The sequence below is a fragment of the Balaenoptera borealis genome, assembly GCF_965194805.1.
Source record: "Balaenoptera borealis genome assembly, chromosome: 3".
Classification (NCBI taxonomy): domain Eukaryota; kingdom Metazoa; phylum Chordata; class Mammalia; order Artiodactyla; family Balaenopteridae; genus Balaenoptera; species Balaenoptera borealis.
Window position 1 is genome coordinate 182133503 of NC_138866.1, and position 19785 is coordinate 182153287.

General features: G+C 49.6%; 1 protein-coding gene across 1 annotated transcript in view; it reads left to right on the plus strand.

Moving 5' to 3' along the window:
- Positions 1-19785, plus strand: part of LOC309625657 (uncharacterized protein) — a 192821-nt gene that overhangs the window by 119915 nt on the left and 53121 nt on the right. The window contains exons 7-8 of the mRNA XM_082385705.1: positions 1499-15140; positions 15466-15594. The gene's annotated coding sequence lies outside the window, so the exon portion shown is untranslated. The remainder of the gene's footprint in view (positions 1-1498; positions 15141-15465; positions 15595-19785) is intronic.

Genomic DNA, 19785 nt, shown 5'->3' on the forward strand with positions numbered 1-19785 from the left:
TCCCAGGAACGTAATATAATACCCTTCTGGAAAAATCATCTGCAGGTTGGGTTTTTGCCTGGGTCCTATAGCGAACCCTCTCCCCGCTGCTCTGCGTGCTGAGACAATTTAGTTGAAAAGGAGCCGCCTTAGAATTTGCCACATTTATGTTTGACAAAGAGGCAGTTTACTCACTGGTTGCATGCTTTCTTGCTGAGATGCGAGGGTGAGGTTGGCAGATATTGAAAATGCTATTTTGATACTTTGCGCACTTTCTTGGGAATTTATTTTAGAAGCAGAGTAATAAGAGAAATCTTATGATGCTACCGCTTGGGGTTATTTATTTCCAAGGTAATCAATGAGGAAGTGTTAGGAAATATATTCAGAGTGATTTCAAATCTGATTCCAGTCAAGTGAGTAATCTTTCCATTTTCTTTCCGTATGTTATACGATTTCTTAAAAAGATGAAATGGTAAAGAACTAAAGGGCACTCTGGAACTCAGACCCTAAATATGAAGATAAGAGTGTACATTTTTTCAAGGAATGAAATGGCTTTAATTATGCTGAAACGAATGTTGATAGTGAAACCAAATACCGTTCATTGTATTCATAGGCACAATATTTTATGTTATTTTTAAATTTTATTTTATTGAAGTATAGTTGATTTACAATGTTGTGTTAATTTCTGCTGTACGGCAAAGTGATTTTATATATATATATATATATATATATATATATATATATATGCATTTTTTTTTATATTCTTTTCCATTATGGTTTATCCCAGGATATTGAATATAGTTCCCTATGCTGTACAGTAGGACCTTGTTGTTTATCCATCCTATATACACTAGTTTGCATCTGCTGACCCCGACCTCCCACTCCATCCCTCCCCCACACCCCCCTCCCCTTTGGCAACCACCAGTCTGTTCTCTATGTCTGTGAGTCTGTTTCTGTTTTGTAGATAAGTTCATTTGTGTCATATTTTAGGTTCCACATATAAGTGATATCATATGGTATTTCTCTTTCTCTTTCTGACTTATCAGTACTTTGCTTAGTATGATCATCTCTAGGTCCATCCATGTTGCTGCAAATGGCATTATTTCATTCTTTTTGATGGCAGAGTAATATTCCATTGTATATATGTACCACCTCTTCTTTATCCATTCATCTGTCGATGGACATTTAGGTTGCTTCTGTGTAAATAAACTGTAAATAGAATATTATAAATAGGCTACTGTAAATAGAATAGGCACAATACTGTAAAATACAACTGGTGATTCCAGGCCTTTGGGCAACTCTTGCAGTTTTTTCAAGGTGAAGAGTCAACCAGCTGGGATCCAGTCTCTTCAACTTGGTCCCAGGTGGTCTAGACCAAGTACATCCCCAGTCATTTCAACAGTTGAGTTTCCATTGTACTTACACACCATGGGCTCTGCCTGTATTTGTTGGCAAAAGAGTTAAGAAGTGATTATGAGAAAAGGTTACATGTGGGTCCTTTATGTTTCCTTCCCACCAGGGCCATCAAGGAGGAGAACAGACTAGTGGAGGAGCTTGCCTGGCTAAGTCAGGGAAGGGAAGAGGGGGGAGTTAGTTTCGTCTTCTTGCAGCCCTCTTTCTGATAAGATCCTCTTCCTGGACCGTGTTAAAGGTTATTTCGGCCTTTTGGAGGACCTGATGGAAAGGGCCAGGTGGTTGGAGATTGGATCTAGAGCAGATGCTGCTTTAATATTAGTTCTTCCAATGTGGAGACCCATGGGCCTGTGGATACCTGCCCTTGAAGGCACATCAGGAGCAAAGGTTTGGAAACCCATGGCTGCGTCCCCGTGTCTATAACCAGGTGAATGGGAGCTGGATCTCATGATCGAGTCAGCTCCTCCGGCTCTGCTGGGGGCAGGGTGGTCAGCAAAGTTCAGGGCGAACCGGACACAAAGGCAGCTTTGTTTGCTGTTGACCTTGGTGTGGAGAAAAGTAGCTTCCCATCCACTGAGGGCCCTCACCAGCAGGCTTGCTCTGCTGATGCCAAGAGAAGAACCCACCGATGACCAGGCAAGGTGTGGCGTAGGTGAAGTTGTCTTCCTTTCCCTGCGTGTCCCTTCTGATGCCCTTCCAGATACACTTTTCTTTTTCCCGGGACCCACGGACCACCTCTTCTTGACCACCCCTTCCCCATCCCCGCCACCAACTTCCTTCAGAGCTTAACCCCAGGCAAGAATCCGCACATCATCGAAAATCTCGTGGGACATTTTCCACAAGCATCTTTTCCTCTTGGCAGAGTCCTTGGCTCAGATGGTAGAATTAAAGATTTCGTTTCCTGTTTGAGGTTTCAGGCAGCAAACTGGCAGAGGAGGACATATGAGGAACACGTCTGCACACAGATGGCAACCCAGGTTTGGCCCCAGTGTATCCACACCCTGCACGCACACGCTTGGCAATATTTGGAGACACAAGATCACAAGATAGAAATACGCTGATTCTTAGCAAAGAAATTTGGATGCAAAAATCTAGTTCATCCGTGCAGATTTCGGTGAATTACATGGTTTGGACCAGAGCGCATGACCTTTAGGAATTGAAGGCAAATGGAGATAATCCCAAAGTCACTCTCAACAGAGAGAAGGTATCTATCTCTGTGGGTCACAGACGCCTCCAAACACACTCTGCCTGGTTTTCCTCCAGTTCTGGCTTGGCCTACTTTCCCAGCCCCAGTTGACACCGCTCTTGTGGCTGTAGCCTGAGAAAGGAAGTGACCCTCTGAGATGAGAGGGTTCCCTGGTGACATCCGTCCAGCTGGCCACAGTGGGGGCTTGTCTGGGGCCCACACAGGCGGGCTGTCGGAATGTGCCAAGATCAGCAATGATAAGGTCTTTGCACAGAATTCCTTCATCGTGAGGGGCAGAGAGGCTGGACTGAGTGACATATCTGAACCCAGCCCTTGCTTCTAACATCTTTGGCCAATGGGACCAAACTACACTCAGAGAATAGTCTGGTTCAAGAGACAGAAGAAGAAATAAAAAGAAGAGGGAAGCCAAGGTCATGGCTGAAAAACTTCGGGTATTTTGCAAATCAGGCCAAAGCAGCTATATCAGCTAAAAGGTCAAACATCTTATAGATAAGCTCCAAATGGCTTTGATGCTGGAAAGTGGCTCCTGCCAGAAAGCTCCACTGGGATCTATGAGCGACAGCTTTTTTATCTATTTAGCCCTGCACACTCCGGGACTTTATCGTTATTCTCTTCTAATTGGTCTTGATGCCAACCAAGCTCAGGGACCTAATGAAATTAGCCAAAGCAACTCTGAAGGGAAAGAAGAAAACCAACTTGTGTTTGGTATTTGAGGAAACACCTGCCCTAATTGGATATGGAGCTCCGGACCTGGTGTTGCCGGATCTTCCCACAATGGCTCTGTAGCTGGGAGGTGGAAATTCCCATCTGATGCCCACGGGGGCTCCTTGGGCTCCCCCAGAACAGATGGTGAAGGCTTGAATCTAGTGACCTCAGAGAGGTGACTGTCCACCTGCACCTCAAGCTGTCTCTTCTTGATTAGCTTCAAGAAACACACGACCGTCCTGCCTTTGGAAGGAGAAATATTTGATGGGGCTGGAAAAGTGGGGAAAGGTTTCTGCTCATTTAGGGAGATGGGCTGTGCTTTCTGACATTTATTGTTACAGAGGGCAAAGTAATGACCCCTCGGGCTGGCTGGAGGACCACCCAGGCTGCCCAGGGATGCTTGCTGACACTCCTCAACTAGTTCTGTTGTCACAGGGACCCTCCACCAACTTGTTCTAGAAGCTGACTGTCCCGACTTGATATTCTCAGTCTCCACACTGGTGCCCTGGACCATTTGTCGTAGCTCGGATTCTCTGTGCGTGCATTAAAAAAAAAAAAAAAAAAAAAGCCACTTTGCCTTCTGTTAGCGTTTTGCTGTACAAAACAAGGACTGAGAAAGTCGGAGGAGTTGAAGAGTAGACTTTAACTTTCACAACAGATGTTTTTGCATTTATTTTCCCCCCCGGGAAGGAGAGGAAATGCGAATTGTTCATTTGAGCAATTTCCATCCTTTTGGATGGCCCCTATCCCCTCGCTGTGAAATGTGCATAGCTCCTCAACCAAATTGTATGGGATCATCTTTCCGAAGGGAGAAAACCCAGTTTGCATACTTCAAATTAGAGGACTGTGTTAAAGTGTGTGGAAATCAGAGACTCACACCACCCCAGTCCCAACCGACTCGGGCCCTTAGGGAGAGTGATGCTTGGTGCTTAGCGGTTCTGACACCCCAAAGAGGTGGCAGGAGATCTAATGACACTTATAAAAAAAAATGTATAGCTCATTACACAATGTTTTGAAATTTTCAGTCTTTCTGAAATTTTCAGATCTTTCTTATGCAGGTATACCAGGGATGAAACTTTCAAAGCCTCCCTCTGCACACAGGCTGTGCTCAGGCCAGCTTCCTCGTATCAAGAAAGGGGAAGGAATCCGAATTGGGTTTTCTTTTCCTCAGCATGAAACTACCTCTGCGGCCAAACAGCTGGCGCTCGCTTCCTCAGCAAGTTCAGTTTTCCCTGGAACTCCGAGGCCAGCAGAAAACTCCGGAAACTGAAACCATGAAACCTCCAGGGTTCCCAGAGGAAACTGGACCACCCCAAACCTTTCTAAAACGGGTGATCACCGACCCAATTACAAGTCAGGAAAATGGTCTCCGGGGGAATGAGTTTTCTGAGGTCTCAGAACGTTTTCCCTGGACTGAGAACATTTGGACTCAAGGTTTTGGTTTTGCATCTGGAACGGGAAAAATATCTGGTGCCATTCTCTCCTCAGGAGGTCAGAGCAAAGGGGCCCATGACTGGACCGGAGGGCTCCAGGGCAGGCGGCAAGGCAGGGCCCGCCCCCCACGCCTGTACCAGCTGCTTGTGACGCGCCATCCCATGACTCTCTGTCTCTCTGCACCCTCTCCGGCTGGACAGCCACGTCACCAACATTCACCGCCGGGCTGGCCTTCCAGAAGCTCTATCCCATGGACTTTTGATGACAGGGATTTTCAGTGTTTAGCTAGTCAAGTTTCAGTGTTTTTCTCCAGTGGATAAAAAGCCCTGACTTCCTTTGTTTCTAATTAAAGGCAGATGGGCAGCAGATGACCTCTCCTTCATTTTCCCTCCATGTGAGAGTGTGGCCGGTGGCAGCCCACTTTGCCTGTCACCAATCTGTTGGACACTTTTAAACAAGTCACCTGGTCTCTCTGCAACGTGAGAGGAACACACACTTCTCGGTGGGGGTGCTGGGCTCTTTCCCTGTTGGGTGATATTCAGCGCTCATAAAAGTGCCCTCGAAGCAAAGCCCTGGGTTGTCCAAATGCCCATCCATCACCATAAGCAAATTTAACCCATAACACTTCAGGTCTTTAGAACTAAATGGAATAACTGCAAAAAAATCTCTTTGAATAAAAGGGAGAAGGATCAAGTGAGAGTTTGATCCACGCAGTGAGTTAATGACCCCCCGGGAGTGCCGTCTTTTCCTACTTGGCAGGCTTTAACTCTGCTGGTGCAGAAGCGCTGGAGAGCACAGACTAGTAACACGTTTCTAGGCCACCAAAAGGCAAACTGTTTGCTCGTCACTTTGTGCCTTTTCCCCCCGAAATATGCATCAACACAAGTCATCGTTCTTGTACCGCAGTTGTGGTTAATGCCAGGTCTGTCTTTCCAAGTGAATCGGTGTTTAGTGAACATAAGGTGGTTTCAGAGCTATGGGTTGGGAATGATACAACTGGAGAAGGAGCTCGCGTTTCCCGAGCACGTCCTCTGTGCTGGATACCGTGCTGATTGCTTGAGGGTCAGCTCATGAAATCCACGCCAACCCGCGGAGCAGGTAACTCGGCGTCTCCACGAACCTGGACCGTGTGACCTCAGGTTCCAGCCTTCACACACGCTACCTGCCTCCAGGCTTCTTCAGCTAGTCTGATGGAGGAGACCTGCCCATGTTAGAATTCTGCTTCACTGGCTATTCATCGACCTAGAATCCAGTGGTCGCTCAGGAAATACTAATTCCCTCTCCCGTCCTTTCCCGTCAATACTATCTTACAGCCGTCAAGGAGGACGTATTTGGAAGAAAGACTCTTCTCCGGGTCAGGAAAGAGTAAGAGAACAATCTCTTTAAGAAGATCTTTTCCTCTAAGTGATGATTTAAAGAGTAGAGGCTTGTCAATTACATCTCCACAAAGCTGGGGAGAAAATGAAGTGCCTTGCTTAAGGTAAATCAAAAAAATAAAGAAATGAAAAGTAAAAGGGTAGAGCCTTTCCATGTTGAAATGTTTGCGTTCCAAAATGTTGATGGTAGCTGCCTTAGGTATTTCGGTAACGATCCTTATCAGACTCTAAAACACTGAGTCATCCCCCTCAGTGTGACTCACCAGCAATGTGCTCAGAGCGTCTCAGGTTTGATACACTTGGTTGGCAAAGAGCTCACCCACCTGCTAACAGAAGCCCCCCAAAGTGGTTCCCTGGGGACGCAGGGGTGACTGTGCCGCTCCGCCTTCCTGGGGGTGGCTTTTTGCTTTTCTCTTCAGGAAGGAGTTCAGAGGCAAAGAGGAAGGGTCTCTTCTGCCCTGGAACACACTGAATCAGGACTGAAACCTATTATCGTTCCAGTGCCTCGGACCCATGTCCCCTGAATGAAACTGTGCCAGCGATCAGCGGACAGGCGCCACGGCTGGAAGGGCGGAGGGGAGAGACGTTGGCGGGGAGGGGTTAGAAAAGGGACTCCCGCCCCGTCACACCCCGGGCTTGGCCAGGTCCTTTGCAGATCAGCACCGAGAAGTTGTTGCTCCGGGTTTTGGCCATCACTCACGTCCGTCAGCCTGGGACACGTGTGGCTTTATCAGGGTGCACGTTGTGTCTTTCACGGCCTTGCTGGTGGTTATACGTACTCAGAAGACTGCCAGCTATGAGAACTGCCCCAAATCCCAGTTTCCACTGAAGGAGATGAAAGCAAAGAGCTGCTCAGGGGCTGTGTGTGTGTGTGTGTGTGTGTGTGTGTGTGTGTGTGCATGCGCGCGCGCTCTTTTGTTTTTTCAGACTGGCTAGCACTGTTCAAAGCGTCTGTAGGAGGGGTTTTGCTGGGAGCGCTGGCCCTGCAGACCGCACACGGCCACTGCACCACATCCTGCCGCGCCGCTTCCTCCCCCTCTTTCCCAGCTCCAGGAGCCAAGCTGGGAAGTCTCTCACGACCCTGAGGCTTGGCCTGAGCTTGCTACAGCTGCCTTTCCCGGGGCCTGCACAGCACACGGATCCCTGAGCCTGGGCTGCTTTGCTCGCCTATTCTTAGCCTCGCGCCATGGACCTCTGTGAGAGCTCAGGACAGGTTTCCGTCGGGGCCGCACCCGGGAGGAGACCCGTGTGCCGCCAGGTCTGCGGGACACCTGCACGGGGATGCCGGCAGCAGTTCGATGTGGTGTGTTTCAACCTGCAAAGGAAGAGAAATAAACGCCCTCCACCGGGCCCCTCCCTGTCTCCCGAGAACAAGGGGCCGAGTTTTCTCTTCCTGCTGAGCTGAGGCCCTGGAGGGCGCCCGCGGGTGGACCGTGGTCACGCCGAAGAGGCAGAGGGGCCGGAATGGCACGCGCAGGACAGCCACTCACGGAGCGACGGGTCAGGCTTCGGCCTGCCCTCCGCCCAGGCCCCCCGAGCCACGCCGGCCGCCCTCCCCCGATCTCATCGAGCTCCTGCTTCTCGGCTCTGCGTCCTCAAGCCCCCGGTCAGACGCCACCACAGGCTCCATCACCTTGGAACGGTTGCTCTGTGGCTGTCGCCCTCACCCGACGGGGCGACTTGAGGGACAGGGACCGCGTCTGTTCACTTTATCTGCACGTGTGCCCGGCGGTCCATGTATGGGGGGAGGGGGTGTGGCCATGCGGAAGGAGGCGTGGTTTGGGGTCGGCTTCCGAGGCACCGCCGGTGACACCCCGCGCCCCCCCAGTAGGGAAAGCCGAGCAAATGAACCGACGGATGACGCGCTGCGAGAGGATGTGATGATTGAAGGTCAAAAACCAGCAAATCGCACAGTTAGCAAACCTACACCAGCTAATTCTGGTTTTACTTGTGCTTTTCCAGCTTATTTTAGTTTAAGTAAGACTTTCTGGATTGACTGCATTCATCCCTTCAGGAGACTTACGGACCCTAAATCCTGGCTGGCTGGGCCAGTCTCTAAATACGCAGCCTTACACTGTAAAACAGTGACTACACCATCTCTGACTTGTCCCCAGTCTCAGCCGTATTCAGGCCAGAACGTCACGTCCAAAATAATCAGGCGCGACGCTAGCAATGAAAAACAAAGCAAAACAGTTCACGAGCTGGCAAGGGCCTTGCGTGAGACAAACCGTTGCCGTTCACTCAAAAGTGACAGTCCAGCGGTGACCGTGCGGTGTTCGGACCGAGCTTGGTCACACTGACTGCTGCACGGGGCAGAGCGGGAGGGCGGTGCCCGGGCCAGGCCAGGGAGCGCCGGGGGGCAGCTGATGCAGAGCCGGTCACAGAGCCGGCGGCGAGAGGCAGGGCCCGGAGGGGCTGCGTCCCTTCCGAGGCCTGCTTTCCGCCCAGGCCTTTAATTGCCCCGCCCCGCCCTCCCCACCTGCAGGCACTTGATAAAGAACTTGCCTCCCACTCCCAGCCGGCACTCGGAAGCTGCTGTCAGAGCCCGGTTCACCCTCTCTGTTTAGCTTCCTTGGTGACGGGGCCTCCCTGCCCATCTGCCCACCTCCTCCTCTGAGCTTTGACACTTCCCTAAATGCCACTTTTCTGACCGCTTCGGCGTCTCCACGCTCCTCAGCCCACAGAGCCAGGTGCCCTGGGTCCCCACGGCACTGAGAAGGGGGCTCAGACAGTCATGAGGTGTAACCTCAGAGCCAACCCCAGAAGGCGGGCTTTCGGAGCCAGGGAAGAGGTCAGGGGACCAGGTAAGCTCAGCACAAAGGGGCGCCCCCGGCCAGGGACAGACTACAGCAGAGATGCCCCAGCCAGAGTCGGCATGAGAGCAGGTGGCCAGTGCAGGCCCGACCCCGTGCCTGGCAACAGGCCCTCGGGAGCCCGTGGTACCCCTGGCCCAGGGCAGCTCCTGACATCTTGGGCCAAGAGGGGCTTGTGGCCCTACTGCCCCACGAAAAGGAGCTGATTTCTACAGAGTTCTGGAAAGATCACTAGACCAGTGGTTCATCACCCAAGGGTGTAATCAGAACTAGCGTAGGAGTCTTGTTTTTTCAAAATCCACACGCCAGGGCCTCTCTCTGGACCTGGCAAATCAGAATCTCGGACGAGTCTGGGGTGAGAAGAGCAGACATATGTGACTTTAGAAGATGCCCAGGTGACTCGGATACAACACCTGCCCCAAGGTGGACACCTTCCCAGCCGGGCAGTTTTGAGGCCAGAGACCATGCCTTTCCGAGGTTTTTAAAATTTATTGAAGTATAGTTGGTTTACAATGTTGTGTTCATTTCTGCTGTACAGCAAAGTGATTCAGTTATACACATGTATATATTCTTTTTCATATTCTTTTCCATTATGCTTTATCACAGGATATTGAATATAGTTCCCTGTGCTCTACAGTAGGACCTTGCTGTTTATCTATCCTATATATAATAGTTTGCAGCTGCTATTCCCAAACTCCCACTCCTTCCCTCTCCCACCTTCCCTCCCCCTTGACAACCACAAGTCTGTTCTCTATGTCTGTGAGGTTGTTTCTGTTTCATAGATAAGTTCATTTGTGTCATATTTTAGATTCCACATATAAGTGATATCATATGATATTTGTCTTTCTCTGACTTACGTCACTTAGTTTGATAATCTCTAGGTCCATCCATGTTGCTGCAAATGGCACTATTTCATTCTTTTTTTATGTCCGAGTAATATTCCATTGTATATATGTACCACCTCTTCTTTATCCATTCGTCTGTCAATGGACGTTTGGGTTGCTTCCATGTCTTGGCTATTGTGAATAGTTCTGCCGTGAACATAGGGGTGCACGTATCTTTCCGAATTAGAGTTTTGTCTGGGTAAATGCCCAGGAGTGGGATTGCTGGATCATATGGCAGCTCTATTTTTAGTTCAGAGACCATGCCTTTTCACCTTGCACTTAGTACAGTTCCTCTCACGTAACAGACCTAAAATAGTCTTTGTTGATTGATCGAATGAATGAATATGTGAATAAGTGAACAAACACTGCCAGTGACCAAAAGAATTGTTGATGATGTCAACAACATCATTTGTATTTGTATTTGTACAAATTTGTATTTCGCCAAATACGGTGAAAGAATGGAGTTTCCCATAGTGGATCTTAGCCCCAGCTGTAAGTCAGTCTACCAGTTCCCCACTCGGAACAACAGCTAAACATGACAACATTAACGTGGATTTTAGGGACGAGTGTGGTTCGGCAGTGTATAGCATCGCTGCAGGAAACGAGGATTTGTACGAGCATCGTAAAAGAGGGCATAAAATGAAAGAGGGCGCTCCACTTAGCTCACAATTAATCGTATCATCGGAGGTTTCATTCTGGCTTTGGAAACAATGGGAACCATAATTACATGTCTAAAGCCCAAAATGGAATCCCACAAGTGTTTGACAAGGAGAACATAAGGATGATGGAGTGCTTTACCCATCAGCCTGACCACAGGGCAACCCTGGTGAGTCACGCTTTCAGGCCGCGGTAGGATTTCTCATTACCCTCCATTCTTCTCCCTCAGTATATTGAGCTCATAGCTATTTGATGGATGTGACTCTGTTTGTGAATCCAGGCTGGCCTGCTGTCTTCCTGGATCTGACCCCTATATAGAATAGCCATGTAAATTAGCATGGGCCTTGGGCCCGGAAAAATTAATCCAGGCCTCAATGCAATCAAGTAAAAGGTGTCAAAGGGCAAACAAAGAGGGAAGTGTGACTGGGGCCAGGGATGCTCTCTTTTACAGGTTTCGCTACTTACCACCTGGTGATCGTTTTTTGTTTTTGTTTTTGTCACTAGACAAGTCACAGAATGTAAGAGGAGCTGATGGAAGTCTTTCCAAATCTGTATGGGATGAGAAAAGAGTTCATGTTGAAAGTGGAATTAAGGCAATCAGAGAGGGCTTCCCTGGCGTCAGGTCTGAGTGGGCCTACAGGCCAGGCCCCCTCGCCTTGACCTCAGCACCCGGCCGTGCCTGGACAGCACTCGCCACGCTGGGTTGTTTATTCACGTGTTTCGTGGTGTTTGTCTGTCTCCCCCGTTGGACTGAGTTCCCAGGAGGCTGAGAATCACGTCTGTCTTGCCCACCTCTGACTCCCAGTAAGTGGCACAGGCATTGCAGGAACGCACGGAGATGCCAGAGTTGCTACCCAGCCTCCCTCTAACAAGGGCAGGCTCCAGGGTGGGCCGTGCCCACGGGTCGCTGTGTGCCTGTCCTTCACAGAACCCCCTGCTGGCTGGCAGCTCTCATGTCCTGCTTGGGCGTGGGATGCTTTGAACACTCATTAGGTTTTCTTTTAGCCACCCTGGCGAGATGCCTGGTGAAACACCACCCAGAGAAACGGAGACAGAACGTAAGGAGCCCTGGCAAACTGGAGGAGGAAAGGCAGGGGCTGGGGCGAAGGGTGGGCTGGATCCAGAGAGTAGAAGGTCGAGAGCGAGCCAGGTGCCAGGCCAGGGGCCCAGAGGCGCTGGAGGTGGAGGGCAAGGCCAAGTGGAGGGCAAGGAATCAGCAGAGACTGAGCACGTGGGGGTGGAGACCCGGGCGCGGTCACGGGACCCCACTTCCCTGCCTGCAGAGCCCGTGGTAGGAGCAGTAACGGTCACTGACGTCCACTGAACTATCACTCTGTGCGCCCCACAGGGTCGCCCCGTGGGAGTGACCGACCCAGGCTGGGGACAGGTAATTGTCAGGGCTCAGAGGTCAGAGAGGTGAGGGTTTGACATCCAGGACGGTATTATCGTTAGGGAACTAGCAGTGTCCCAAGTCTCTGTCAGTCAGTCCCCCTCCCATGAGGTTTGATTGTGTGTCACAGCGGAACACCTGTGATGGCGCGCAAGGAACAACGGCAGAATGGCAACCCAAACACACGGCGTTGTTATCTCCCAGGGCCCCCAACACAGCACTCAGTGGTTGAGCTGGATCGGAGCCTGTGGTCTGGACCGAAGGCCACACAGACACAAAGACCTCCTGCCCCGCCAGGAAATGTAAACGATAGGATTAGTGAATTAAGACTGTCTTAGGGGGAGAACGAGCACATGCGGCCAGCGGTGCCCTAGATGAGGTGCATCAGAGGGGCCACTGGCTGGGAACACGCCCTCGAACGATGGCGGCCTCTGAGCCTCGCCATTCCGTTGGCGGCTCTTCCTTGGAGGACAAGGGTGTCTCCCAGGAAGGGGCCGGGCCGGGATGCAGGTGAACGGGCAGAAGCAGGAAGACACGGGAGGGAGACCATCTTCCCCTACAGCGGTCGTAGTAATAGTAATGATGATAATGATGCTAATCAATATTTAGATGCTATCTGCACAGCGCATTTAAATGTACAGTTTAACCTATAGAACGATCCTGTTGGGAGCTGTGTTTTGCCTTGAGATAAGCAGATTGCTTTAGTGACTTATCCAAGACCACAAAGCTAGTAAGTAGCAGAGAGAGAACTCAGTGCCAAGAGGGCAAAGCCCACCAGCTTTCTGTCCACCACGTGGCAACTGAGTTAATCTCGCTGGGGAATGTGATTTGGCTGTACGGGCAGACCTGACACTGTGCCCAGCATCCCAGCCAAGCCCTCTCCTTCCTACCACTGGTCCTGGTGAGCATCTTCCTTGCTGACTCCCAGTAGAGGAAATTCTCTGCCTGGCTATACCTTTCCAATGTACAATTATACGTAATTTAAAATCTTTCCAATAATGGATCAGTTCTTAAAGGTTAGTCACTAGTGTAAGATTTACGGCAATAAGCACCATCTAAATATACTGGTAACTCGCTGTACATAAAACAGCATGTCTAGGTGCTGGGATAGATAGAGCAATGAAATGGGCCTCAGAATATGGCTATTTATTACAACAAAAAGATGTCATTTCAAATTACTGAGAGAAAATATGGACTTTATAATAAACGATGACAGAATAACTTATCTGTTAAAAGAAAATTCAGTTGGATCTTTACCTTACTGCCTACCATCAACATATAGATGCATCAAATATAAAAATACAAAGCCACAAATGTACTGGATAAAAGCATAGATGACTATTTTTATAATCTTGGAATGAGGAAGGGACTTTTTCATCCCAACATTATATTGATACAGCACATAATTTTAAATTTCATACAGCAGAAAATTACAAATAACATTTAAAGAGAAATAATAAACTGGGAAAAACATTTGCAAACTATATAACAGACTAAGAGTTAATATCTTTACTGATCACAGATCTTCTACAAATCAATAAAAGGAAACAAATAGCCCAATAAAAATGGGAAAGGAAACACATAAGCTTCTTACCAAAGAAGAAATACCAAACATATAAAAATATACTCAACTCTTAATAATAAGTATAGTGACACAAATAACTATACCGTTGTGTGTGCGTGTGTTTACCTACCAAATACAAAGAATAAAGAGACTGAGAAAAGAATGTTGCCAGCGTGCTGGGAAATGCTTATTCTCATGAACTGGTAGTTGGCATGTAAATTGACATAACATCTGGAGGAAAGTTTAGTAACATATACCCAAATTTAAAATATACACACTTACCCTTAGCCCAAGAATTTCAATTCGAAGAATTCATGTATTTTTCTTGTGGTAAAAGACAGGTACTATAAAATTTACCATTTTAACCATTTAAAAATGTACAGTTCAGTGGCATTAAGTGTATTCACATTGTTGTGCCACCATCACCACCATCCATCTGCAGAACATTTTTCCTCTTCCTCAGTTGAAACTCTGCACCCATTAAACATGAACTCCCCATTCCTCCTGCCCCCCAGCCCCTGGCAACTGTGTCCTACTTTCTGTCTCTAGGAATTTGACGACTCAAAGAATTAATCTTAAGGAGAAAATTGTGTAAGAGCAACATATACATCCACGAAAGATGTATTCATTCAAAAAACATTTTCTGAGGCCCTACTGTATGCTAGGTAATAAACAAGATAGACCAGGTTACCTGATTTATGCACAAGTCGTGATCAAGATGAAGGTAGACCATGAGCAAATGTGTAAGGAATAGAGCATTAAGTTGCCATAAATACTTTGAAGAAAACAAACAGGTTTATGTGACAGTGATTTTGGGGGGTGGGTGCTTTAGATAGGGCAGTAAGAAAAAATTCTCTCAAGCACTATTTATAATAGCCAACAAATCAGAAAAACTAAACATCCAAGCAACATCCCTGCTAAGGCGGAGAATCCATCTGGCCAGATGTCAACATGTGCCAGTTTATTATAGACCGCAAGAGACTTTCTCAGAACTAACTCCCTTAATTCAGTGTGTCTTCTGTAGAGTATTTTCCTGGAGGGCAAAAGTTTCCAACATTTGGGGGTAGAAAATAATTTAGCAGGGGTCCACGCCAATGCTGCTTTATTCCGAGAAGGAACGTGTGGATGACAGTTTCAAGTGTTTGATGTCCAACCCCTCCTAAAACTGTAAAATAACAGCCAGGCAATGAAGAGGCTGATCTAAATCATCTTTCTGTGGTTTTACGTTTGTTCTGGCAGGCTGAGCAACACGAAAAAAATTATAGTGCGTGCATGGGAAACATTCTACCCTTTTTCTTGAGTAACTGACATGTTGGAGGGCCGGCGTGAGTTAGGGGCGATGGCGTTGCTGTGATACATGGACAATCGAAATAGCATCAAGGGCCCGGCCTATCCTGAGCCCAGGCAGGAAATTCAAGGGTAATATAACACTTCACCGTTAAGTAATGCCATTGGAATAAAACCATGTTTGGCATGACTTCTGGCTTTCACTTGGAATTTCTGTTTCATTTGCGTCCAGAAAGAACTTTCCCCCCTAAAGTTCTTAACTTGCATTTCAAAAGATTTTGTAGCTGTATAAATAGGATGTATACGAACTGGCCTTGAATTAAAGCTGCATGTCATAGAACATGCTGAAAAACAAATCCAATCCAGGACCTCCGTTTTCACTGTGGGCTCCAGGGCAAGCAGCTTCAGGAAATGGAAAGCGCAAGTCACAGGTTAGAGACCTCACTCTGCTACCTATTAGCCGTGTGACCTTGGGTGGATTCTTTGACCTTGGAGCCTGTAGAAGAGGAATAACAATAGTACCCGCTCAGAGGGGTTTTGTGAGGATAGAATGCAAGAACATGAAAGGCTCGCTGCTAGCTAGCAATACAGCTTTTTCCTTCTTTCCTGGGCTTCAAAACTGAGTCGGGCATGATTGCCACAGAGTAGAAAAAGACTAAAATGGAAAATCAAAATTTATTTTCGTCTGAATAACTTGGCCGTGGTTTGCTTTTCCCTGTTGGGTTTAAGCCATATTCCTCCCGTGCTGCCTTCTAGGCTGAGTTTCCGCATGATTGAAACACCATCTTCAGTTTCAAAGGGATTCAGATGCACTGGAGCATCTCCAGATACTCGGACGGTGCAGGAGACTCAGACCCACGGCAGAAACTGGTGAAGGATCTGCAGGTATTTAACTGGGAGAAAACTCTGAGGGGACATGGGAGTTGCCTCCAAATACCTGAAGGGTAATATCATGTGGAAGAGAAATTAGATTAACTCTGCCTGGTTCCATAAGTGGAGACAGATTCTAGTTTTATGTATCGAAAACCTTAAAAAAAAAAAATCAGATTGTCAAGGAAACATGCTATCTTCTGATGTAGGGAATTCCAGAGGGATCCTATCCTTCACTTCGTGGGAGTCCTACAGGGAATTCTGCATCAGAAAAGGGCTGCCCTTTAAGGTTCTTTCCAGGTCAGGGAGGCTGCAATTCAGGTAGCTACATAAATGCAACATTTTGCTGCAGGAACTTAGGGAAGAACAGCCCCGGGAGGTGTAAGGCACACACAGGGGCACACAGATCGTGCTGACGCGCGAACTTTAGCCTTCTATAACAAAAGAATGTCATGCCACATTAGAAAAAAAGGCCTTTAACTGCTAGAAACGAAAACGTTCATAGTTTAGCGGATCATATTTTACAGGTTCCTGTAGACACAGGGGCCAAATGAAACTGAGCCACGATCTTAGGCATCAAATTACACTTCACTTTTACCTTTTCCCCCTGTGATTCTGACATACGTGATTAAAAATGAACCCGAACCTTTGACCTACCCATTTGGGTTTAGGGTTCCCCCTCCTTTTTTTTTCTCTGTTCACCTGCAAACCTTTGCTGGTCGTTTCATAGAGACTTGGTCAACTGCTTTCAACAGCTTAACATTAAAGCCACTGAGAGCATAAACAGGAAGCTGGTGTTTAGGTGGGAGTTCCTAGGAATTTTGTACCACTGACCACAGAGGCCAAGAGAGAAAGGAAATAGGAAAAACAGTGTAAATACCTGGGTGACTAATGACTTAGCGCAGCTCAGCTGGCTTTTCTGAACACTTAGCAGGAAGTCCTTCCAGGGGAAACACCCTTCACATTTTTCAGGACCCCGCATGGCACTGTAGGGCCAGATCGGGGCGTTTGCTGGTTAGCCTGCAGACTCTGCCCGCGTCTCCAAAACGCCGGCTCTATTTGTATTCGCGCTGCAGACCGCTCGCCGAGCGCCTGGGCTCCAGGCCTGGGGCTGCAAAGGCTCGGAGGGCCACCCCCTTCCCGGTTCACACGGCGAGCGCCTAAGAGGATTTAGAATCAAGTGGGCACGTTTGCAGGCCTCGCTGTGAAGAGGCAGCTGGAGCGCGGCGCAGCCCCCCGCGCCCCGGGGCTGCATTGTCCTCGGAGGGGCCGCCGCCGGGGCTCCTTTGTGCGCGGGGCCGGCCCTGCCCTCCCGCCCGGCGCCCCCGCCGGCCCCCCCCGCCCCCGACGCAGACGGCTCCCTCTGGCCGCCGACCCGCCGGCTGCCGCGGTCCCCGCGCGGAGGAGCGGGCAGGGCGGCGGGCGGGCCATCTGCACGGAGACTGACGGCGGCCCCGGAAGGTCAGCGCCCCGACGACCGCCGTCTGAACAGCAGGCCACCCGGGCCTCCCAGCAACACAGGGACATCTGCTCCCCTTCATTCGGAGCCCCGGTTCCGATTTCACCAGAGGGGCCCCCCCCGCCGACCCGGGCTCCGCGGAGGGGGGGTCGGGGACCCCCGAGGGGCCCAGCAGACGCGCCGCCCGCCCCCCAGGATCTGGGGCCGAGCGGCTGAGTCCGGCGGGGCGGGGGAGGGGGTCGCCCACGTGACCCAGGTGACGGCGTGCGGGGGAGGGGCGGCCGGGCGAGTGGGCGCGCGGAGGCGTCCCGCGTCTGCAGACGGGGCGGGCCCGGATCCCGCCCTGCGAGGAGGAGGGGACGGGCAGCCCCGCGGACGGAAGGGTTCGGGGCTCGCCCACCGCGGCTGGGAAGAACCGGCGAAGGCGCGGGAAAGTTCGTAGCGAGCAGAGAGAGGCATGCCTCAGGGATTCCTCGTGCAGGGCCCCGGCGGCGGTTGTAAAGCCAGCTGTCAGCGGGCAAGGCCGGGATCCTGCCTGGACGGCTGGCACCAAACCCGTCCCGCCGTCTCTGCGCCGCGTTCTGGCGGAACGATGGACGGATGGGAGGCGTGCGTGTCTGCTGAGTTCCCACCCCTAGATCATAAGCTCCCTGAACACACACGCCGCGTCTTACTCATCCTCGTCTCCCCGCCTCACACAGATGTTTGCACGCTAGGCTAACGTGCGAAGGGCTCGGGGTCCGGTCCTTGTGACCACTGGGTCCAACTGCGGTCGTTTTCCATTTGACTGAAACCAGGGCATTGTGGAGAATGAACTTGGGGCTGCAGGGAGGTGTTATTTCATCGCTTTGCGCCCTCTTTCCTTCTCCCCTGCTTTTCCTCCTTCCACAGACATTTTATGGAGTGTCCCTGTGAATGAGGGAAATAAAGAAACAGGACACGCAGGCCTCAAGGTGTGGCCCGTTTGCCAGGGATACTGTGCAAAAGTAAACAGCTAACCAGGACTCTGGGTGATGAGTGCTATTGACAGGAAATGGGGGGGGGTCCCTAAAGCCAGCTTCTAGGGAGGGAAGGGGTCTAAGCAGAGGCGGGAAGCCGGGGTGGGAGCTTACCAGGAGGAGGCCTGTTGCTGACGTGGGTTCCTCTGCATGGATTCCCCCCCAGGTCGGTTTATCTCCTGTTCATTCTCTAGGCCTCGGGTGAAATGTGACTTCCCTGGCGCCTCCATAAGAGAAGGTCTTCCTATTAAGTGATCCTGTAGCACCTGGCACTTTTTTTTTTTTTAAATACTCCTGACCGGTCCAGTTGGGCAACATTCATCACCCCTATTCAACTGTAAGCTCTGGAGGCAGAAACCGGCCTTTCTGTTCGTGGACAGAGTCTCCATACCCAGACCAGTGTTCCCTAAGTAATTTGTTGGGCTGATGAATAATCAGGCTTTCCTTACGTTAACAAGAAACTCGTTGCTAAAGTTTCTGTTTTGGGTGTGAGGGCAGCCTGTGACTGTTCCACGCCGGTACCTCCGGGGGGAACCACCTGGAACAGAGCAGCCGTGGTGTAGAATGTATTATTTTCGTGGTCTTCGGCAGCTCGGTGATTTCAGAACTGTTTTCTGCAGAACCATCGTGAGGTCGGGGTGCCATCATGAAGTAAGTCTGAGGAGAGGGCTTGAGGCGGGACAAACAGGTTTCTGAACTGCAAGGAGTTTAGAGCCTTGACTGGCCTGCTGCACTGTGTCCCAACCAGGAGCATCTAAGTAACACTTTGCAGCTGGGGGTGTGGATGGAGCGAAATGGTAACTTCGCTGCCCCGGTTCCCCCATCTCCTCCTGGGCCCCGGGGGTGGAAGGACCGGCCATGGGAGAGCCAGACAGGATTAATTTGCCCCCATCAAGGTTGGCTCCCTCATCGTGGCCTCTTTGTCACATCCTGGGACAAATCCCTCCCTTGTTTTTTGACGATAAGGGGAGAATCGAGGATGTGGAGTAAAGAGGCAGGCCTCAGTGGCTGGTGCTGCCTGACTTAAACTCCAGCTCTACCACTGCTTAGCTGTGTGACTTTGGAGGCCTTCCTTAGCCTCTCTGTGCCTCAGGCACTTTGCGATGAGAGATAATAGTATCGAATTTATGTGCTGTTATAAGTTTTAAAACTCTGGTATGTACAGTTGTCCCTTGAACGACATGAGTTTGAACTGCGAGGGTCCACTTATATGCAGATTTTTTTCCCCAGTAAGTACAGTACTGCATGATCAGCGGGTCGTTTGACCCGTGGATGCTGAGTTGCGGATACAGAGGAACCTCAGATACGGAGGGTCAGCTATAAATTACACTCGGATTTTCATGGAAGGCCGGGGCCCCTAACCCCCTGGGTAGTCCAGGAGTCAACTATATTAAGAATTCTCATGATAAGCATACATTTGACTTAAATGCTAGTAGCTGATTAATTAAACTTTAAATAGCCAACCTCCAGTAGGTTAACGTAACTACTTAAGTCAAGTGTCAGTAGAACAGGTCACAGAGGGCTACGGTCTGAGAGATGAGATTTTCTCCACCATTGCCTTTGGAACTCAAGTGATGCCTTCTGCACCTTCATCATTACTCTTCCAGCCAGAAGGATTCTAATTCTTTTTTTTTTTTTTAATTTTTTAATTGTTTTGAGATTTTTAATTTTTTAATTGAAGTATAGTTGATTTACAAGGTTATGTTAGTTTCAGGTGTACAGCAAAGTGATTCAGTTATATATATATAT